This window comes from Triticum urartu, chromosome 7, assembly GCF_003073215.2.
Source record: "Triticum urartu cultivar G1812 chromosome 7, Tu2.1, whole genome shotgun sequence".
Taxonomy (NCBI): domain Eukaryota; kingdom Viridiplantae; phylum Streptophyta; class Magnoliopsida; order Poales; family Poaceae; genus Triticum; species Triticum urartu.
In genome coordinates this window covers 226,357,726-226,382,628 of record NC_053028.1, presented here as the reverse complement: position 1 = coordinate 226,382,628, position 24,903 = coordinate 226,357,726, and positions in this window count along the sequence as shown.

Genomic DNA, 24,903 nt, shown 5'->3' with positions numbered 1-24,903 from the left:
GATTATTTTCAAGATTCAGTTTAGCAGCGCCTGGAGTCGGCATTATTGACATATTTCTTCACGGGATTTGAAGACTTCATGCCGAGTAGAGCTTACACGCTAATAATCAAGCCGGATATGTTGTGCTATTCAGGGTAAAGGACTTCTAATCACTACGGGAGTTTCATGCATCAATGTGCACAATGATTTGTTGCCAGATCTCTGACGGATGTCATCTTTATATGCATCGACGAATCACTCGAATGTTGACCTTGTTGATTTGTCAAACGAGTCAGTAAAATACACATCTGGTTATTACAACTAATGCTTTGTGTGACCGACTTGTGTAGGGCAAGTTCACAACCGACTTACTATTAAAGTCGGTCCAAGAGGAGTTACAACCAACTCTAGGGTTGACCCGGCCACTGACGGATCTAGTGCGAGTCATATGGCCGGATGGAGAAAGTATCTCTTATCTGCAGGATCCAAGTTCGGAGACAGACGTTGATCGGCAGAGGCATGATGGAGCATTTCGACCAATAATGAGTTGAGTCATAGAATAGTTGATGGTTCCTTTGAGGAGCATGGACGTAATTATTCGACAGTCGGTATCGTCGAATGGTTCTCATATCCCCATGGATTATATGGATAAATGCCAAGTCCGGATTGACATGAGAAACTTACCTAAAGGCATTCGTCACATCCAATGGTTGTTTTCAGACGACTGTTATCTGAAAAGGCTCTACCCAATTAGCAACAAGCCTAATCATATGGACGATAACAATTATCGTCCTTAGCATTGTAACACCCACGATGCGGCTATATCTCCCACGTGTCGGAGCATGACTTAGAGGCATAACCGCATTGTAGGCAATGTCGCAAGAAGGGTAATCTTTACACATCCCATGTACTGAATAAGAAAGAGGTACATAGTTGGCTTACAATCGCCACTTCACACAATAACATAGATATAGCATTACAATCATCCAGATACAATCAAGGTTCGACTACGGAACCAAAATAAAGACAACCCCAAATGCATAATGTCCCCAATCGCCCCAACTAGGCTCCACTACTAATCGTCTGGAAAGGAAACGTAGTATCGTCCTAAGTCCTCATCGAACTCCCACTTGAGCTCAGTCGTATCTCCTGGAATGGTATCATCGGCACCTGCATCTGGTTTTGGAAGTAATCTGTGAGTCACGGGGACTCATCAATCTCACACCCTCGTGATCAAGACTATTTAAGCTTATGGGTAGGTAAAAGGTATGAGATGGAGTTGCAGCAAGCACTAGCATATATGGTGGCTAACATACGCAAATGAGAGCGAGAAGAGAAGGCAAAGCACATTCGAGAATCTATGATCAAGAAGTGATCCTAGAAATAGTTACGTTCAAGCATAACTCGAGACTGTGTTCTCTTCCCGGACTCTGCCGAAAAGAGACCATCACAGTTACACACGCTGTTGATTCATTTTAATTAAGTTAAGTTTCAGGTTTTCTACAACCGGACATTAACAAATTCCCATCTGCCCACAACCGCGGGCACGGCTTTTAAAAGTTCAAAATCCCTACAGGGGTGTCCCAACTTAGCCCATCACAAGCTCTCACGGGCAATGAAGGATATTCCTTCTCCCAGAACGGCCCGATCAGACTCGAAATCCCGGTTACAAGACATCTCGACAATGGTAAAACTAAACCAGCAAAGCCACCCGATGTGCCGACAAATCCCGATAGGAGTCGCACGTATCTCGTTCTCAGGGCAACACAGGATGACACTAGCTACGAGTAAAACCAACCCTCAAGTTTCCTTGAGGTGGCCCCGCAGGCAGCTCAGTTCAGACCAACACTCAGAGGAGCATTGGCCCGGGGGGTTTAAAATAAACATGACCCTTGAGTCTGCGGAACCCAAGGGAAAAAGGCTAGGTGGCAAATGGTAAAACCAAGGTTGGGCCTTGCTGGACGAGTTTTATTCAAGGCGAACTATCAAGGGGTTCCCATTATAACCCAACCGCGTAAGGAACACAAATCAAGGAACATAACACCGGTATGACGGAAACTAGGGCGGCAAGAGTGGAACAAAACACCAGGCATAAGGCCGAGCCTTCCACCCTTTACCAAGTATATAGGTGCATTGAAGTAAACAAGATATAATAGTGATATCCCAACAATAATCATGTTCCAAACAAGGAACAAACTCCAATCTTCACCTGCAACTAACAACGCTATAAGAGGGGCTGAGCAAAGCGGTAACATAGCCAAACAACGGTTTGCTAGGACAAGGTGGGTTAGAGGTTTGGCATGGCAATATGGGAGGCATGGTAAATCACGTGGTAGGTATCGAGGCATAGGCATAGCAATAGAGTGAGCAACTAGCAAGCAAAGATAGAAGTGATTTCGAGGGTACGGTCATCTTGCCTGCAAAGTTCTCCGAGTTGACATAAGCTTGATCCTCGTAAGCATACTCAACGGGTTCCTCGATCATGTACTCATCTCTCGGCTCTACCCAAAGCAAGAACACAAGCAAAGGGAACCACGATCAATCACGGTGCAATGCGCAAGCAACATGATGCAAAACATGGCATGATATGCGGGATGTGATATGCAATGCATATGCGTGCTCCGAAAGGAAAAGATTGAACCAGGCCTCAACTTCGAAAACCAAGAGTGCCTCTAGAAATATGAGTTGATTTCGGTCGAAATCGATATAAAGATCATTGGAATCGGATGCACGGTTTGCAAATGGCAAGCAAAACAATAATGGCACAAAGTTGCGATTAACAGCATGATGTCATCTAAATGCATCAAGAAAAATAAGCTACTGCACTCTAACATAGCAACAAAGCACATGGCAGTGATCCACTCAAGATGCTTGACAAAAGATGAACACTAAGCTACGGCTTAATCACTCAATAGCAGGTTCAAACAAGCATGGCAAAAGTGCAAAAGATATCAGGTTCACAGACTACGCGAAAATAGCAACATGTCAGGATTTAACATCAGGAAGCAATGTTTAGAGCAAAATAACAACAAGCTACAGGAACATATCATGGCAAAGCAAGACATGGCATGAAACTACTTAAAGCATATAACAAAAGCCCCTTACTGACCATAAGCCAAAAGGGATCAGAAAATACAATGGCAACCATGTAAACATAGCAAGTTTCGTTAACAGATTCACACTTTGCAGAAAACTGGGCATGTCAAAAACAGAGTTACGTAGGCATGTTTGCGAGCTTGATGCACTCATCACAAGGCATTGCATGACAAACTAAGCATACACCCAGCAAGAAGACATGATCAATAAGCTAAACATGGCAAGAACACTCTCATAGCATGCATGGATCAACTACAACAACCTCGGCAAAATTGATTAACACGTAAACAATCTGCCAGGAACATTTTATAGCAAAAGTAGAGCAAGATTGAGTCATTCTAGGGTACTCCATAATTGCAAACAAAGACATGGATGGATAGAGCATAACAATATCTCAAAATCATCCTTACTGAACACGCTCAAAAGAGGCATGGATCACTCTGTAGCAACATGAATACATGGCATAAAAATATCATCAGGGAAATGAGTTAGAAGAATTCTAAGTCCCTGAAATCAGCAACATCACAAGAGCTACTTTGCATGCTTGTGCTAGTCACCACAAAGATCACAAATATACATGACATACACCCCTGTAAAGATGACATGGCATAGCCCAAAAGACATGTAGGGCTCAAGTTCATAGGAGGCACACATTAAACATGGCAAAAATGACAAATGTCCATAATCTGTTAAGAAACAAAAACTAACATCACATAGCACTCTTGCAACAGCATTTAGGGCATCAAGATGAACTCAAATGAACATGGTGCAATGGAATGAAATAAAGTTCACATCCAGACGAACAATTTGATATGCTACACGCCCAAAACGGAGCTACGCATGCAAAGTTATGATGCGATGAAAAAAGCTAAAAAAAATAGGGACTTAGGGGACAAACGAGGTCAAAACCTAGGTTACTGTAGCCAGATCCAGATCTGCACGCGAACCGAGGAGGAGCTCGAGCTCGCCGGAGCTTCTCGCCGGAGTTCGAGGAAGAGGCCGGCCGGGGCTCGCCGGAGTGTTGCCGGAGGCGAAGAAGGGCGCGGCGACGAGCGGCGGTGCTTCGGTGGCCGGCGCGGCGCTCCAGCTAGCCGGAGACGGCGGGCGACGAGGGCGGACGTTGAGGCGGGCGGCGGAGGCCGGCAAGTGGCGCGGGGAGGCGCCGGCTGAGGCGCGCGTCGGCGCAGGCGGGCGCGGGCGGCGCGGGCGAGCAGGGAGGGTGGCGGCGGCGCGCGGGCCGGGAGGGCCGGCTGCGGGCTAGACGGGCCGCTCGGCGGAGGCGGCGATGTGGGGCTCGTCCCGGTGACATGGCGGGCGGAGATTGGGCGAGGGGGCGCGGCGGACGTGTCCGGCGCGCGGAGGAAGGGGAACACTAGGGTTTCATCCGCAAATCTCGGGGGGATGCACCTATTTATACATAGAAGGAGCTAGGAGACTCCAAATGGAGCACGGTTTTCGGCCACGCGATCGTGATCGAACGACCGAGATGATGAAGGGGTTTTAGGTGGGTTTTGGGCCACTTTGGAGGGGTGTTGGGCTGCAACACACACGAGGCCTTTACGGTCCCTCGGTTAACCGTTGGAGTATCAAACGAAGTCCAAATGGCACAAAAATTGACAGACGGTCTACCGGTAATATACCCAGGCCGCTTGGCAAGTATCGGTCCAATCCGAGAACGTTTAACACCCGCACACGAAAAGAGGCAAAAGGGGACACCAGAGGACATAGGAGTGCCGGAATGCAAAATGGACAACGGAGAAAATGCTCGGATGCATGAAACGAACACGTATGCAAATGCGATGCACATGATGACATGGTATGAGATGCATGATAAGGACAAAAGCAACACGGAGACAAAACCCAACAACGAGGAATATCATAACTTAGTGCCGAAAATGGGAAGAGTTGGAATACAAATATGGCAAGTTACATATGGGGCGTTACAACACTCCACCACTACGAAAGGATCTCGTCCCGAGATCTAGGACTGGAAAAACTCTGGGTATTCGGAATGGAGGTAGTCCTCGCGTTCCCAGATGGCTTCATGGTCGGAATGATGTGACCACTTCACTTTCAGGAATTTGATAGACTTGTTGCTAGTCTTGCACTCAGTTTCTTCAAGAATAGCAATGGGATGCTCATGATAAGACAAGTCTTCTTGGAGATCAATCTCTTCAAAGTTGATGGTGCGGTCAGGACTCTTGAAACACTTGCGGAGCTGAGACAAGTGAAACACGTCGTGCACATTTGCAAAGTTGGATGGAAGCTCAAGTTGATAGGCGAGATAACCTCTTTGGCCAATGATCTTGAAAGGACCCACGTATCTTGGGGCAAGCTTCCATTTGATACCGAAGCGATGAGTACCTTTCATTAGAGAGACGCGGAGGTAGACATGGTCTCCGATCTCCAAAGCCAAGTCATGATGCTTTCTATCATAGTAACTCTTCTGGCGCGATTGCGCGGCTTTGAGATTTTCACGAATGACTTTGCACATTTCTTCAGCCTCTGTGATCAAGTCATTGCCAAGAAGTTGGCGTTCACCAGTGTCTGACCATTTAAGAGGAATACGACACTTTCTGCCATAGAGAATCTCTAATGGGGCCTTGCCCGAACTCGCTTGGAAACTGTTGTTGTAGGAGAACTCGGCATATGGAAGACAATCTTCTCACTTCATACCGAAAGAAATGACACAAGCCCTGAGCATATCTTCAAGAATTTGATTGACTCGCTCGACTTGGCCACTAGTTTGAGGATGAAAAGCTGTGCTGAAGCGAATGTTTTGTGCCCATGGCCTTTTGAAAAGAATCCAAAAACTTAGATGTAAAGATGCTACCACGATCTGAAGATATCAACTACGGAATGCCGTGCAGAGAGACAATCCTGGAGGTATATAGCTCTGCCAACTGAGCTGCTGTGATAGATTCATTGATAGGAAGAAAATGAGTCACTTTAGTGAGCTTATCGATGACAACGAAGATAGCATCATTGCCACGCTTGGACTTGGGAAATCCAGTCACGAAGTCCATCTCAATATGGTCAAACTTCCATTCTAGAATGGCAAGAGGTTGGAGGAGACCAGCTGGTCATTGGTGTTCTGCTTTCACTCTTCTGCAGACATCACATTCATTCACGAACTGAGCAATCTCGCGCTTCATTCGAGTCCACCAATATGACTGCTTCAGGTCATGGTACATCTTTGTACTTCCAGGGTGAATAGAGAGGAGTGAATTGTGAGCCTCATTCATAATGACTTTACGAAGGTCACCCTTAGGAACAACAATGCGATCCTTGAAGAATAAAGTATCTTTGTCATCAAGACGATAGAACTTGTACTTGGGTTGGCTCTTGGCAATCCCAATCTTCACCTTCTTCACCATAGCATCAAGAAGTTGAGCCTCGCGAATTTGATCTTCCAAAGTAGGAGAGACTTGGAGGTTGGAAAGGAATCCTTGAGGAACAACTAGAGATTAAGTTTGCGGAAAGCTTCACAAAGCTCTGGTTGGTAGGGCTTGAGAATCAAACTGTTGCAGTAAGCCTTTCTGCTCAATGCATCAGCAATGACATTGGCCTTGCCTGGAGTATATTCAATACTCAGATTATACTCTTGAATCATTTCGACCCAACGAGTCTGCCTGAGGTTGAGGTTGGGCTGAGTGAAGATGTACTTGAGACTCTTATGATCAGTGAAGATGTCCACTTTTCTTCCCAACAAGAGATGTCTCCATGTTAAAAGAGCATGGACAACTGCCGCCAACTCGAGGTCATGAGTGGGGTAGTTCTTTTCGTTGGGCTTCAACTGGCGAGAGGTATAGGCCACAACTTTCTTCTCTTGCATTAACACAGCACCGAGACCTTGAAGGGAAGCATCACAGAAAACCTCAAACGGTTTGGATTCATCAAGAGGAGTCAGAACTGGAGCTGTGACTAACTTCTCTTTGAGCGTGTTGAAAAGGATGTCACATTTAGGCGTCCAGACATACTTCACATGCTTCTGGAGGAGGTTGGAAAGAGGCTTCGCGATCTTAGAGAAATTCTCAACGAACCTTCGACAATAGCTTGCGAGCCCAAGGAAGCTGCGGAGTTGCTTCACATTCTGAGGCGGTTCCCAATTCACAATTGCAGACAACTTCTCAGGATTAACAACTATGCCCTTGGCGGAGATGATATGCCCAAGGTAGAGAACCTCATCAAGCCAAAACTGGTACTTTGAAAACTTCGCATAGAACTGATGTTCTCTGAGTTTATCCAGCACCAATCTCAATTGCTTGGCATGATCCTCCTTGTTCTTGGAAAAGACCAAAATGTCATCGAGATAGACCAAGATGAAGTCATTTGTGTAGGGGTTGAAGATGAAGTTCATCATGCGAGAGAATATTGGAGGAGCATTGACAAGGCCGAAAGACATGACAGTGTATTCATATGAACCATAGCTTGTTCTGAATGTTGTCTTAGGGATATCTTCTTCACGAATGCGAATCTGATGATAGCCCATATGGAAGTCAAGATTGGAGAATACTTGAGCACCTTTGAGTTGCTCGAAAAGCTCGTTGATGTTGGGAAGTGGGTACTTGTTCTTTATGGTCTTCTTGTTCAATGGACGGTAGTCGACACAAAGTCGGTCCGTTCCATCCTTCTTCTTGACAAAAAGGACACCACAACCCCATGGAGAAGAACTTGGTCAGATGAGACTCATATGCTCTTGAATATCGAGTTGTTTCTTCAGCTCCTTCAACTCTTCAGGTCCAAGCTTGTAGGGACGTTTGCAAACAGGTTCCGTGCCAGGCTCAAGATCAATGACGAATTCAACTGGCCGGTGAGGAGGCATTCCTGGAAGCTCTTCTGGAAAGACGTCTTGGTATTCACAAACGACTGGAATCTAAGAGATGGCATCCAACTCGCCCTTCTTGTTGAGAGAAAACAGTCGAATGGTATCGTCACGAGCGGCAAAGACAATCACATCCTCAGACGAGTGTGTCAATTGAATCTTCCTGGCGGCACAATCAAGCCGAGCCTTGTGCTTAGAAAGCCAGTCCATGCCGAGAATTAGATTAATATCTGAGTTACCAAGAACAATTGGAGAGGACAGAAACTTATAGTCGCCCAACGTGATAGAAACATCCGGAACCATCATGCTAGAACTCAAACGCTTAGCCAGAGAAACAACTTGCAATGCTTTAGGTAATGCCTTAGTGTCAAAGTTGTGCTCCGATGCAAATGGGAATGACATGAAAGAATGCGATGCACCAGAGTCAAAAAGAACTTTTGCAGGAATATCGTTAACAGGAAGGTTACCCATGATCACTTCTGACGAGTCCTTTGCCTGAGCTGCATTCATCATGTTGACCTTTGCAAACTTGGGATTATGCTTGACCACTGCGGTGCTGGCAGATCTCACAGGAGGAGGAGGAGGCAGAAGATGCCTCTGGTTGAAGCATTTGTTTGCATAGTGACCCTTCTGCTGACACTTGTTGCACGTGACCTCTGAGAGCGGCCGGTGATACGGAGCACTTGACCTTGGAGCATGAGATGAAGCCTTGTTCTGAAAGCCTGGGTTGGGGGGGGGGGAAAGATCCATTGCCACCTTTGCTCTTCTGCTGATAAGGCTGACGGAACGGAGGTGGAGGCAACCAATACTTTTGTTGCTTAGTTGCCACTTGAGTTGAAGAAGAAGAAGAAGTTGCATCCCTGACTCTTTTCTTGGAAGCATCACACTTGAGCTGAGCGGCTTCTTGCTTTAATGCCATATTGTAGAATTCATCATACTTTTTCGGCTCAAAAAGCACAAGAGCTAGTTGCAGATCTTCTCTGAGGCCACCTCTGAACTGATAAATCATGCTCTTCTCGTCAGGGACGTCTTGCTTAGCGAAATGGGTGAGCTTCTGGAACATGATGTTGTATTGGTAAACAGACAAGCTGCCTTGCTTCAGATTGCAGAACTCCTCATGCTTGCTCTTAAAAACACTCTGAGGAATGTGGTGAGCTCTGAAGTCTTGGCGGAATTCATCCCAGGTAATCACACGACCTCCTCTAGAATCTTTGTATTGCTGATACCATTCAGCAGCTTGGTCTTTGAGTTGGAACGAGGCAAACTTGACAAAGTCCTCAGGCCTGACGTTGTTGCACTCGAAATGTTTACAGATATCCTCGAGCCAATCATCAGTGTTTGTGGCCTCGACATAGTTACTGAAGGTATTTGGCTGGTTTGCGAGGAACTGGTTGAGGGTAGCAAACTGATTTTGATTGTTGCCATTGCCTTGATTTCCTTGGTTGCGCTCTTGCAAGAGTTGCATAATCAGCTGCGTGTTGGCATTGGTAGCGGCCATCACAGCTTGCCATGCCTCCGGAGGTGGAGGTGGTGGTGGTGGTTCCGGATTCTGACGCGTTGGAGGAGCCATCCTGAAGAGGGTGACATCCGTTAGCATCTTGAAAGACATATATTCAAGCTGAATCAGATGGATCAAAATTGCAACATATAGCCTTAACATTCGAACAAGAATGAACGAATGAATTCCAAATTAAATGTTCACACTTCCATAAATTGAGAAGCCACTTAGACAGAGGTAGTTGAATAAAACAACAAGGTATGGATATGAACAAATACTTGGTAAGGATTACCCAATCACAAACCAAATATCCGCGGAAGAAATACTAGAGCTACATGAATTCCCACCTATGGAACTCCCGATATTTTCCGGTTATGCAATCAAGTGTTGGGGATACAGGGGAAGCATAATATCTCACCCAAAACTAGCAAATCCTACATCCAGTTGTATCCATCCTTCAACACATAACCAAGAAACTTCGGAAATCATTTAACTCAACCTTCGAAAAGCATCCGTTATGCGAGTTGTGGCAATACTCCCGAACTCCCGCCCCAGTACTGGGTGGTGTCGAGGTTATCTCACCAACAACTATATAAAAGAGATTTTCGATGTCGGCAAAACTCAGGTATTCCAGAACTGCAACGATAAAATTGTGACGACAACACCTCGGAGCTCAACTCCCCGGGACACTACAACAACCCCTAAATGTCAGGAGGCACCAAGAACAATGTTCTCGTCACAAATCCATCGGAACGATTCCAATATACCCGCGTGATCCTAAAAAAAATTAGTGAAATTTGAGAAGAGAAGAGAAGAAACTCTATGTCAGGATGCCTCACTAGAAGGATGAAGGGACTGAGGAGTAAAAAGAATCCTACTCTCCGATATATATATAATCCTATAAGACTCAAAACACTTTTTTCTAGACTCAACAACGCCAGCGATTCGATCAAGCAGGGGGCTCCTAAGTCAGGGAAGGCTCTGATTACCAACTTGTAACACCCACGATGCGGCTATATCTCCCACATGTCGGAGCACGACTTAGAGGCATAACCGTATTGTAGGCAATGTCACAAGACGGGTAATCTTTACACATCCCATGTACTGAATAAGAAAGAGGTACATAGTTGGCTTACAATCGCCACTTCACACAATAACATAGATATAGCATTACAATCATCCAGATACAATCAAGGTCCGACTACAGAACCAAAATAAAGACAACCCCAAATGCATAATGTCCCCGATCGCCCCAATTAGGCTCCACTACTGATCGTATGGAAAGGAAATGTAGTATCATCCTGACTCCTCATCAAACTCCCACTTGAGCTCAGTCGTATCTCCTGGAATGGTATCATCGGCACCTGCATCTGGTTTTCGAAGTAATCTGTGAGTCACGGGGACTCAGCAATCTCACACCCTCGCGATCAAGACTATTTAAGCTTATGGGTAGGTAAAAGGTATGAGGTGGAGCTGCAGCAAGCACTAGCATATATGGTGGCTAACATACGCAAATGAGAGTGAGAAGAGAAGGCAAAGCACGTTCGAGAATCTATGATCAAGAAGTGATCCTAGAAATACTTACGTTCAAGCATAACTCGAGACCGTGTTCTCTTCCCGGACTCCGCCGAAAAGAGACCATCACGGTTACACACGCTGTTGATTCATTTTAATTAAGTTAAGTGAGGGAGTCCTGGATTAGGGGGTATCCGGATAGCCGGACTATATCCTTTGGCCGAACTGTTGGACTATGAAGATACAAGATCGAAGACTTCGTCCCGTGTCCGCATGGGACTCTACTTGGCGTGGAAGGCAAGCTAAGCAATACGGATATGTATATCTCCTCCTTTGTAACCGACCTTGTGTAACCCTAGCCCCCTCCGGTGTCTATATAAACTGGAGGGTTTTAGTCCGTAGGACAACATACAATCATACCATAGGCTAGCTTCTAGGATTTAGCCTCTCCGATCTCGTGGTTGATCAACTCTTGTACTACATATATTATCAAGAATAACCAAGCAGGATGTAGGGTTTTACCTCCATCAAGAGGGCCCAAACCTGGGTAAAACATCGTGTCCCTTGCCTCCTGTTACCATCCGCCTTAGACGCACAGTTTGGGACCCCCTACCCGAGATCCGCCGGTTTTGACACCGACATTGGTGATTTCATTGAGAGTTCCTCTATGTCGTCGCCATTAGGCTTGATGGCTCCTTCGATCATCGATAGCAATGCAGTCCTTGATGACTCGCTTGGCCATCTGGAGCAGATCGAGAGTTACGCCCCTGGCCATCAGGTCAGGTTTGGAAGCTTAAACTACACGGCCGATATCTGCGGAGACTTGATCTTCGATGGATTCGAGCCCCTGCTTAGTGCGCCACGCGGTCACGATGAGCATGATTTAGTTCTGCCATCAGACAGTGTCCAGGTGATCGCGCCGGCAACCACTTCGACCCTCAATTCGGAACCAGTTGCGCCATCCATGGACGGGTGGGTAGACCCCTCCACGGAGGCCGCATCCTCAGCGGCGATCGAGCCGAATATCGACCTTATCCTTCACGAGAGTCGTGATGCCACACTACCGGATCCTTCCCCGGCCACGAACTCCAAACCGCCTGCGCTCGTGCCTATCGAATCCGACTGGGCGTCGATCATGGAGTTTACCTCCACGAATATCTTTTAGCACTCGCCCTTCGGCGACATGCTGAACTCATTAAGGTCTCTCTCCTTGTCAGGAGAGTCCTGGCCGAACTATGTCCAGCAGGATTGGGGTGCGGATGACGAAGAAATTCGTCACCCACCCACCACCCACTTAGTAGCCACTGTCGACGATTTGACTGACATGCTCGACATCGACTCCGAAGACATCGACGGTATGGACGACGATGCAGGAGACAAACAGGAACCATTGCCCACAGGGCACTGGACGCCCACTTCATCACATGATGTATACATGGTGGACACACCCAAAGAAAATGACGACGAGGAACGGAAGGACGCAACGAAGGGTTGTTCCCTCGAGAAGCAGTCAAAGCGGCGGCGTAAGCGCCGCTCCAAATCCCGCCTCGGCAGAAACAATGGTCATATAGACCCAGCGATAGAGCTGGGTGAACCATCGCCCGACCAGGGCAACACGGAGAATCAAACCGAACAACCCGACTTCGTCGAAGATAACAGTCCGGATGACATCACACCGGACAGGCGCCCGGAGCAACAGAATGCCCATCAAAGGCTTGTTGCCACGGCAAGGAGTCTGAAAAAGCAGAAGCAAAGGCTTAGAGCTGCACAAGACACACTCAGAATCAGATGGAGTGAAGTACTCAACACTGCAGCGAAGTACGGCAGTAATCGCCACACCAAGAGCTACCCGAAGCGAAAGTTGCTACCTGAATTCGACGAGGTGGCCTTAGACCCCCTGCAATTAGAAAACAAAATGGCCATCTGGTCGGATAGACGACCTCGTGGCCAATACAGACCGGCAAATGATGCCGCACATAAGCCAGTACGCGATCCACGCGAGGGCTCGCATCAAAAGGACGGCGCAACCAGATCCATATACGGGCCACGCAAGCATGCTCCAGTATGCAATACAACACAACAAATATCCTAACACCACGGTACACCCAAATACAGGGGTGCCGCACACCCCCTATGTTTCACCGACGAGGTGCTGGACCATGAATTTCCAGAGGGATTCAAACCCGTAAACATAGAGGCGTACGACGAAACAACAGACCCTGCGGTCTAGATTAAGGACTATATCCTCCATATCCACATGGCTCGAGGAGACGATCTCCACGCCATCAAGTACTTACCCCTCAAGCTCAAAGGGCCAGCTCGGCACTGGCTTAAAGGCCTACCCGAAAACTCCATTGGAAGCTGGGAAGAGCTCAAAGACGCCTTTCGGGCAAATTTTCAAGGGACATATGTCCGACCACCGGATGCAGACGACTTAATTCATATAACTCAACAGCCCGGAGAGTCAGCCCGAAAGCTTTGGAATAGGTTCCTCACCAAGAAGAACCAAATAGTAGACTGTCCGGACGCCGAAGCCTTAGTAGCCTTCAAGCACAGCGTTCGAGACGAATGGCTCGCCAGGCACCTCGACCAAGAAAAGCCGAGAACAATGGCAGCATTAACAAGCCTCATGACCCGCTTTTGCGCGGGCGAGGACAGCTAGTCAGCCCGATGCAGCACCAGTGACCCAAGTACATCCGAAGTCAGGGACGGAAACGGGAAATCACGATGCAGCAAAAACAAGCGCCGGAATAAAGAAGACAGCCCGAAGAGCACGGCGGTAAACGCCGGATTCAGAAGCTCTCAGCCAGGTTAGCAAAAGCCGCCCTCCAAAGGCAACAGAAATGAACTGTCCAGCCTAAACAAGATTCTGGACCAAATATGTCAGATCCATAGTACCCCCGGCAAACCTGCAAATCATACCCATAGAGAATGTTGGGTCTTCAAGCAGCAAGCTCAATGCTGAACATATGGGGCAGGATACACCAAGCGAGGACGAGGACGAGCCTCGCAAGCAAAGCACTGGGGAACAGAAGAAATTCCCACCAGAAGTCAAAATAGTTAACGTGTTACAGGTAATAAAGGGAAGAAACAAAGGGGCACTCCCAGAGACACATGCCCCAGGGCCTATCACCGCGGAATTCTACCACTGGTCGTCACAACCGATCACTTTTGACCATCGGGATTACTCAGCAAGTGTCCGGCGTGTAGGATGGGTTGCCTTGGTATTAGACCCAATAATTGACGGATACCACCTCACACGAGTTCTGATGGACGGCGGCAGCAGTTTAAACCTGATATATCAGGACACAGTACGCAACATGGGGATAGACCCAGCAAAAATTAGCCACAGCAATACTACCTTTAAAGGAGTAACGCCAGGCCCAGAAGCCCATTGCACGGGCTCGCTGCTACTAGAGGTTATATCCGGCTTTCTCGATAACTTCCGCAGAGAAAAGTCAACGTTCCACATTGCTCCGTTCCAAAGTGGCTATCAAGCACTACTTGGACGTGAAGCTTTCGCTCACTTTAACGCAATACCACATTACGCTTCCCTCATGCTTAAGATGCCCGTCCACGTGGCATCATTACAGTAAATGGAAATATTGAGTGCTCCTTGCACGCGGAAGACCATGCGGCTGCCTTGGCAGCCGCACACTAAACAACCTCACCAACTAAAGCATCTGACAGGTCATTAAGACCACGGACACGGTTGGACGATTCTGATACTGCTACATGTAATTGATACATGTTTGATGGCTATACCCCTATTACAATACAAGGGGCTCAACGCGCGCACACAAGCGACAATCAGGCTCAACTTTACTCATATGGTTTATTTAGTATAACTTACCTTTCGCACGACAACTTTCCAATTAAGTTCCTCTCTTTTTCAGATGACCATCGTGCTACACCCGTCTAGAATACGGCACAATGGAGACATAGGCACAGACGTGCAGCAGGGAACCGTTACAAGGATTCTTTTTAGATTAAGACCCTGCGTAAACCTTTTTTACTGTCTCTTGTTGATACACATCCCTGATATTCTCAGTACAATTGAGAAGGATGCTGACGTATTGGCATGTGGCCACGTCAGAATATTGCACGTACCTGGACACCAGGGGCTTATTACTAAGGGCACTGGTTAGGCCCGCTTTACACCATAAAGACCGAATACCTTAGGGAGTGTTCGGCGTCGCGAGTTTGGCCTTATATGCATCAGCTCTGAATCATGTCTTTGGTCAAATGTTGGGTTTGCCCGGCTCCTATGTTTTGCTGTCTTACATTCCGCTATATCGGCTAAGGCGGCACCAGGAGAACTACTGCGATTATGCCCGTGTTCATCCGGACTAGCACCTCTGTAGAGAAAGCCGAAAACTAACTGTCATGATATAGCGTGAGACTGGTCAACCACTCGATGACCTACCGGAATCTTCGGGATTCCTCCGCCTTAACAAAGGGCCGTTTCCCGGCCAGACATGTACGCACCCCGAATTCGGTTGAGTGCAGAGCCACCAGGGGCTATATAGTAGCCCCACTATCAAACTCCTCTGGCTAAGTGAAAGTGTTAAAGCATTATAGTCTGGTTGCCTAGTTCGCTGCGCTATCACCTCCTTAATGGACCAAGACGTTGGATCAAGTGTGAACATGCGTCTTCTGCGAACACCCCCGCATTATATGCGTGGGGGCTGAAGCCGACGACTGCAATCTTTCAGGTTATATACATATATACATAAACGGCCACACAGGAGGCATCACAATACTTTCGGGCAAAAGTATAAATAGAGCCTTGATAAACTTAATAAAACATTGTTTTTACAATGGGAATACATGTCATTCAAACATAATATTCTTTGAGCACTAGGCCTCTATTGCATGAGTGCCTTCAAGAACTTCTTCAAAATAGTGCTCGACAGCCACTCGGCCTATGGCCGAACCCTGCACCGCAACAGTGGTGGCGTCCATCTCCGCCCAGTATGTTTTGACACGGGCAAGGGCCATCTGCGAGACTTCTATGCACGCCGACCACTTCATCGCATTAATGCGCGGCACCGCATCAAGGAACTGCTGCACCAAACTAAAATAATTGTCCGACTTTGGCCTTTCCGGCCACAAATGATCCACAACAGACCTCATGGCGAGTCCGGACAATCTGTTCAGCTCGGCCCATTCGGCAAGCCGATCAGTCAATGGAAGCGGACGCTCTGGAACGTTAAATTGTCACCATAATAGCTTATCCACTTCACGATCTGTTTGATCTCGGAAGTATTCGGCCGCATCAACAGCACTCACCGCCAAATCCAGATATGCGTCTGCCATCCACAGCCGATCCAGAGGGGCATACTGAGGATCTCCAAACTTCCTCCGCAGCATAAAGGGTTTCCCAGCCGCGATATCCCCGGCTTGACACAGCTCCTCCTTTTTCGCTCCCATCGCAGAGCGGGTGTCTATGGTCACCATCATGGCCTTTTCCAGGTCCATCGCTTTCACCCAGTTTTCTTCTTCAAGAAGCTAGCAACGGTCGGCAGTGTCTTTTAACTTTACGGCCATCTTGGCCATTTTCTCTTTGCTCTCGCAAAGCGCGGCCTTTTCGACTCGTAACTCCTCGGCCGCCTTTAAAGCGGCCGCATTACTACTTCTTGCTTGCTCCTTGGCTCGGGCAAGCTCCGCCCGAAGGGTCTCCATGCTGGCCGCTCCATCTGCAGTCACAACATATTAAAGATACCGGCATCATGCTGCTCTTATTATGTGACGATCACCAGAAAGGCCACTCACCCTGTGCCTCGTCGAGCCGCTCGTTGACAAGCACGATGTCGGCATCTGCCGCATCCAGCTGCGCTTTATTTCGACATACCCAATAGTCCGGCTAGCCACCGGAGCCCCCATCACCTGCACATAAAGGCAGTTTGGTTATTACCTGGGACTACAATCCTCTATGTGCCGCCATTTTCGACGACAACCAGAGTCTCAGGGGATACTATCTACACAGGGCACATCTAAAAATGTGCGGTACTTTTCAAAAATATACATCATTTCACGTACCTCAAAACCCGTCAGTAGACTCATAAAGGCTTCATGCAGCCCGCTTTCGGCAGAAGAAATCCTTTCAATCACCGTACCCATCAATGAGCGGTGCTCTTCTGAGATAACCGCTTTCTCTAGCAGATCCCTCCGTACATCCGACCGCGCACCAGACGGTGCCGGACTCTTTTGGTTGCTCTCTTCAAGAGCTGGATACTTGGGACTTCGGGTGGCCATAGGATTATCCTCTGGCCTCGCCGGATCCGGAGAGGCCCTCCGCGACGACACTTCAAGGTCGCCCGCTTCTTGAGCTGGGGAGTCCGGGGGAGGCGTTTCGCTCTCCATCATCTCCGGAAGAAGATCCCCCGAACACGAGCTCAGCTGAGAAGGGCTAAGATCCGAACTACAAGATAAATACTTCGGTTATTTTCCTCAGAAGTAAGTTAGGATATCTTCATTATTAAATACATTTTTTACTTACAGCTCGTTAGAGGGCTGATCCCCGCGCGGACATTGTGTGGTAAGAACACCCTCCGAGGCAGGACCCTCTGGCGGAGATTTCTTCTCCTGTTTGGAAACCTTGGTTTCTGGATCTTCATAGGTAGTCCTCTTCCTTCCCCGAGGCGAGAGAATGTCAGATTCTTCCCCTGGGTTGTCCTCCCTCGTGGAGACACTCGTTCCCTCGATTGGAATTGGTAGTGGTGGAGGCCCGCTTTCGCCCTCTTTATTTCCCCTTCATCTTCTTTTGAGGGCACTAGGCAAGGTGCTGGCTCGAGCATCTTTTCGAGCACCGGATTGTCCAAGCCTTTAGGAAGGGGGGCCAATCAACGAATCGTTTTCCCCTTTGTTATCCAGTCCTGGTCAAAGAGCAATTCTTCAGAATGATGTCATGATAAAAAAAGTGTGTTCAGCCAGGGGATTACTTACTTGGGCCGCGGTGCGGTTGCTGCTCAGGCCCACGTCCTCGGTAGTGTCCGGACACTCTATTTGGGGTCCGAAGAACGATTTGTACATCTCCTCGTGCGTTAGGCCGAGGGAATTCTGAATAGTGCGCGGTCCTTCCGGGTTGAATTCCCACATGCGGAGGGGCCGGCGTTGGCAAGGCTGGACTCGACGAACCAGCATGACTTGCATAACCATAACCGGACTGAAATCTCCCTCGAAGAGATCTCGGATGCGGCTCTGCAGTATGGGCACGTCCTTGGCTGGGACCCAGCTCATCCCCCTGCTGATCCATGACATCAGTTGTGGTGGAGGGCCCGAGTGAAAGGTGGGGGCGGCTACCCACTTGGCACTTCGGGGAGTTGTGACGTAAAACCTCCCGTGTACAATCATACCATAGGCTAGCTTCTAGGGTTTAGCCTCTCCGATCTCGTGGTAGATCAACTCTTGTACTACATATATTATCAAGAACAATCAAGCAGGATGTAGGGTTTTACCTGCATCAAGAGGGCCCGAACCTGGGTAAAACATCGTGTCCCCTGCCTCATGTTACCATCCGCCTTAGACACACAGTTCGGGACCCCCTACCAGAGATCCGCCGGTTTTGACACCGACATTAAGTTTCAGGTTTTCTACAACTGGACATTAACAAATTCCCATCTGCCCATAACCGCGAGCACGGCTTTCGGAAGTTCAAAATCTCTGCAGGGGTGTCCCAACTTAGCCCGTCACAAGCTCTCACGGTCAACGAAGGATATTCCTTCTCCCAGGACGGTCCGATCAGACTCGGAATCCTAGTTACAAGACATCTCGACAATGGTAAAACTAAACCAGCAAAGCCACCCGATGTGCCGACAAATCCCGATAGGAGTCGCACGTATCTCGTTCTCAGGGCAACACCGGATGAGACTAGCTACGAGTGAAACCAACCCTCAAGTTTCCCCGAGGTGGCCCCGCAGGCAGCTCAGTTCGGACCAACACTCAAAGGAGCACTGGCCCGGGGGGTTTAAAATAAAGATGACCCTTGAGTCCGCGGAACCCAAGGGAAAAAGGCTAGGTGGCAAATGGTAAAACCAAGGTTGGGCCTTGCTGGAGAGTTTTATTCAAGGCGAACTATCAAGGGGTCCCCTTTATAACCCAACCACGTAAGGAACGCAAAATCAAGGAACATAACACCGGTATGACGGAAACTAGGGCGGCAAGAATGGAACAGAACACCAGGCATAAGGCCGAGCCTTCCACCCTTTACCAAGTATATAGGTGCATTAAAGTAAACAAGATATAATAGTGATATCCCAACAATAATCATGTTCCAAATAAGGAACAAACTCCAATCTTCACCTGCAACTAACGACGCTATAAGAGGGGCTGAGCAAAGCGGTAACATAGCCAAACAACGATTTTCTAGGACAAGGTGGGTTAGAGGTTTGGCATGGCAATATGGGAGGCATGTAAAGCATGTGGTAGGTATCGAGGTATATGCATAGCAATAGAGCGAGCAACTAGCAAGCAAAGATAGAAGTGATTTCGAGGGTATGGTCATCTTGCCTGCAAAGTTCTCCGAGTTGACATAAGCTTGATCCTCGTAAGCGTACTCAACGGCTTCCTCGATCACGTACTCGTCTCCCGGCTCTACCCAAAGCAAGAACACAAGCAAAGGGAACCACGATCAACCATGGTGCAATGTGCAACCAACATGATGCAAAACATGGCATGATATGCGAGATGTGATATGCAATGCATATGCGTGCTCCGAAGGGAAAATATTGAACCAGGCCTCAACTTGGAAAACCAAGAGTGCCGCTGGAAAGATGAGTTTATTTCGGTCGAAATCGATATAAAGATCACCGGAATCGGATGCACGGTTTGCAAATGGCAAGCAAAACAATAATGGCACAAAGCTGCGATTAACAGCACAATGCCATCTAAATGCATCAAGAAAAATAAGCTACTACACTCTAACATAGCAACAAAGCACATGGCAGTGATCCACTCAAGATGCTTGACAAAAGATGAACACTGAGCTATGGCTAAATCACTCAATAGCAGGTTAAAACAAGCATGTCAAAAGTGCAAAAGATATCAGGTTCACAGACTTGGCGAAAATAGCAACATGTCAGGATTTAACATCAGGAAGCAATGTTTAGAACAAGATAACAACAAGCTACAGGAACATATCATGGCAAAGCAAGACATGGAATGAAACTACTCAAAGCATATAACAAAAGTCCCTTACTGACCATAAGCCAAAAGGGATCAGAAAATACAATGGCTACCATGTAAACATAGCAAGTTTCGTTAACAGATTCAGACTTTGCAGAAAGCTGGGCATGTCAAAAACAGAGTTACGTAGGCATGTTAGTGAGCTCGATGCACTCACCACAAGGCATTGCATGACAAACTAAGCATACACCCAGCAAGAAGACATGATCAATAAGCTAAACATGGCAAGAACCCTCTCATAGCATGCATGGATCAACTACAACAACCTCAGCAAAATCGATTAACACGTAAACAATCTGCCAGGAACATTTTATAGCAAAAGTAGAGCAAGATTGAGTCATGCTAGGGTACTCCATAATTGCAAACAAATACATGGATGGATAGATCATAACAATATCTTAAAATCATCCTTACTGAACATGCTCAAAAGAGGCATGGATCACTCTGTACTAACATGAATACATGGCACAAAAATATCATCAGGGAAATGACTTACAAGAATTCTAAGTCCCTGAAATCAGCAACATCACGAGAGCTACTTTTCATGCTTGTGCTAGTCACCACAAAGATCACAAATATACATGGCATACACCCCTGTAAAGATGACATGGCATAGCCCAAAACACATGTAGGGCTCAAGTTCATTGGAGGCACACATTAAACATGGAAAAAATGACAAATGTCCATATTCTGTTAAGAAACAGAAAGTAACATCACGTAGCACTCTTGAAAGAGCATTTAGAGCATCAAGATGAACTCAAATGAACATGGTGCAATGGAATGAAATGAAGTGCACATCCAGACGAACAATTTGATATGCTACACACGCAAAACGGAGCTACAGATGCAAAGTTATGACGCGATGAAAAAAGCTAAAAAACATTAAGGACTTAGGGGACAAACGAGGTCAACCCCTAGGTTACTGTAGCCAGATCCAGATCTGCATGCGAACCGAGGAGGAGCTCGAGCTCGCCGGAGCTTCACGCCGGAGTTCGAGAAAGAGGACGGCCGGGGCTCGCCGGAGTGTTGCCGGAGGTGAAGAAGGGCGCGGCGACGAGCGGCGGTGCTCCGGTGGCTGGCGCGGCACTCCAGCTGGCCGGAGACGGCGGGCGACGAGGGCGGATGTCGAGGCGGGCGGTGGAGGCCGGCGAGCGGCGCGGGGAGGCGCCGACCGAGGCGCGCGGCGGCGCGGGCAGGCGAGCCGGGAGGATGGCGGCGGCGCGCGGGCCGGGAGGGTCTGATGCGGGCCGGACGGGCCGCGCGGCAGAGGCGGCGATGTGGGGATCGTCCCGGTGATGTGGCGGGCGGAGATTGGGCGAGGGGACGCGCCGGACGTGTCCGGCGTCGGGCGGACGTGTCCGGCGCGCGGAGGAAGGGGAAGACTAGGGTTTCATCTGCAAATCTCGGGGGGATGCACCTATTTATACATAGAAGGAGCTAGGAGACTCCAAATGGAGCAAGGTTTTCGGCCACACGATCGTGATCGAATGACCGAGACGATGGAGGGGGTTTTGGTGGGTTTTGGGCCATTTTGGAGGGGTGTTGGGCTGCAACACACACGAGGCCTTTACGGTCCCTCGGTTAACCGTTGGAGTATCAAATGAAGTCTAAATGGCACAAAACTTGACAGGAGGTGTACTGGTAGTATACCCAGGCCGCTTGGCAAGTCTCGGTCCAATCCGAGAACGTTTAACACCAGCACATGAAAAGAGGCAAAAGGGGACACAGGAGGACATAGGAGTGCCGGAATGCAAAATGGACAACGGGGAAAATGCTCGGATGCATGTAACGAACACGTATGCAAATGCGATGCACATGATGACAAGGTATGAGATGCATGACAAGGACAAAAGCAACACGGAGACAAAACCCAACAACGAGGAATATCATCACTTAGTGCCGAAAATGGCAAGAGTTGGAATACAAATATGGCAAGTTACATATGGGGCATTACAAGCATGCACAACCGATGTAGTGTTGACATCATGCTTGGATGAAATATTTTCTGGCACGCAAGCTCTGCCAGAAAATAGGGGGGCATGTGTTGACACCGGATTTTGGCATGGTACAAATGCAAATAAGATGGCCCTAAATGAATTTGTTTTCAACATGAGAAAGTTTCACGTCACCGAGCGAAACAACATTGATGTTTAGGCTATCGCCACCCGACCTCATCTTAGGGGCCGAAATTGTACTCCGAGTGGCAGAAGTTAGTGTTCTGAGTGCTTTTCGGCCTATTACGCCCTCAATATGACCTCGGATGAAGGAACACTCTAAAGGAATTGTCTTCATCTTGTCGAGGTGATCGATTTTCATATATAAATCATCTCAATCCGAGTTTTTATGCAAAAGTTAGATGCAACACTTCATGGACCAGTCCTGAGTAAAAAAGTGACGCAAGGGACCAGACACCCACCTGGGTGGCGTCTGATGGGTCGCGTGAGTTATTCGGCCTTTGCCGACTGAATGAAGCTTGCCGGTGTGGAGACCTTGCCGGTGTGGAAAGCTTGCCGGGGTGGAGAACTTGCCGGCGTGGAAAGCTTGCCGGCGCGGAAAGCTTGCCGATGTGGAAAGCTTGTCGGGGTAGAAGCTTGCTGGGGTAGACGCTTGCCGTGGTGGAAACCTTGCCGGGGTAAAACTTGTTGGGGTAGAAACCTTGCTAGGGTGGAAACCTTGCCGGGGTGAAAGCTTGCCGGTGTGGAAAGTTTGCCGGGGTGGAAATCTTGCCGGGGTGGAGACTGTCAAAGTCAACTGACCAGAAGTTGGAGATGCGCTCGAAAGGTTATTCAGATGGCCTCGTATGGAAAAGTGTTCTACATGGAAGTTCTGCATGTCGTCGAAGCGGTCAAATTTGCTTTTGGAGTCATCATCATCGGAGATAGTATACGGCCTGCAGAAGTGTTACAATACTCGGACAGTTCAGAAAACTGCATAATTGAATCCGACCCACATTTAAAGATATGCCCTGAAAGTCATAAAGATGGCCTAAAAAGGAGAAGTGGCACTCATTATCTAATGAAGATCATCGAGGCGGACAAGTTTGATATTGAACTCGACTCCATCCGTGTTAGTATGCGATTTCTATGTCCCGCGCAAGAAGCAGGACAGAAGTATGGGACATATTCGGGCTGAATCCGAGTTGGACTGAAACTAGAACTGTAGGACGTGAATTGATGTAATTTTCTTGTAAGGAAAGCCTAGATTAATCCTTTTCTTGTATGGGAAGTCCAGCCGCCTCTTATATATGTTAGGGGTGATGGCCGATTGAAACAACACCAATTGAACAAATGAATCTACTACTTTCTCGTGTTCATCTAGTTTTTATCTCTCCCTTGTATCTTTCTTCTCGTTCTTCGCTAGTTCTTCATGCTGGAGGGCTATGGATCCACGAGGCTCTATGGGAAAGCGAATTGACCTAGAGCATCCCATAGCCACCACGAGCCCTGACGGGGTCCCTCCCGCGCAAGCGTGGCTTTGGGTCTACAAAATCATCTGCCGGTTGTCCTGCGTATCGCGCTGCCTGTCAGATATCCTTCGACGCGAGCCATGGTGCATCACCCCCGGCGTCGAGGGTACATGGTGACATGTTCGTGTGCGAACAGAAACACAAAAAAAACGGTCAGCCAGATTAAAGGTGTGTGCGATATACGGCATGCGGTTCACTCGGATGAACTGTTTGCGTCGAGACATGAGAACATAAACGGTTCAACTTAACAAGATGTGTGTGATACGCAACAAACAGGTCTATAATCAGAAATGTGTGTGAAGACCGATAATAACACAGACGGTTGCTGCTAGTAAGACGTGTGTGTTTTCCGATGGGATTGCATACAGAGCAACAACATATATATATATATACACACACACTTATAAGGACATGCTTGCATAACCAAATTAAACATCCACTTACATAGGTGGGTACTACAACCACGGCATTTGCACACACCAAAGTAAACTATTACACGCATAATTACATAGGTGGCTACTACACACATGACATTTCCACACACAGCAATAAAGTAAACTATATATTACATGCATGATTAACTAGCATAAATGATCATCTGATCATCATCTACTTCTTGTGACGCTTGCTCTTCTTGTGGCTTGATCCGGACTCGTCGATTTGGGTAACGAGGCACTTCCTCATGTCAATGGTCCGCATGTGCATCTCGTAGCATGTGTACACGCTCTTGGCCGCGAACCTAAGGTGAGGTTTATCCAGTTGCCGCATCCAGGCCTTGTGCCAGGATACGGGACTTGTTCTCTGGGCAACCTGCTTCATATTTTTGTAGTAGGGGTCGATGATGGCCGAGGCAAGTTCGACCAGGGAGTCCTGCTTCGTGCAGCCCCAGACCCTGTAGTGGTCATGGATTTCGACAAGGTTCTTGCAGGCCAAGCCTGTAACACTGAGCGCTTTTACATCGTCTTTGGTATCCACCATGGGAACTTGTAGTCGGTGCTGTTGAGAAACCTGTTGAAATGGTCGCAAGGCTCCGTGGCCATGCAGTAGTGGTAGATGAGGACATGATGGCACACGCACAACAAGGTGACGACAACCTTATGATCTATGCCAGGACGAACGGCGGTGTACTGGAGGTCGATGCTGACCACCTTGTACTTGTCTCTAGCAAGCAACTGCTCAACGCTTTTAATGTAGTCGTCCACCATGGACGGGTCGATGGTGTACACCACCGAGAGATCTATCTCCCTTGCGTGGGTCTCCACTCTATGCTTGCGAACTCCATTGGAGCGCCGCCGGACATCCCCTCTCTGTGTCGTCGTGGGTGTGCTTGTTGTGTTG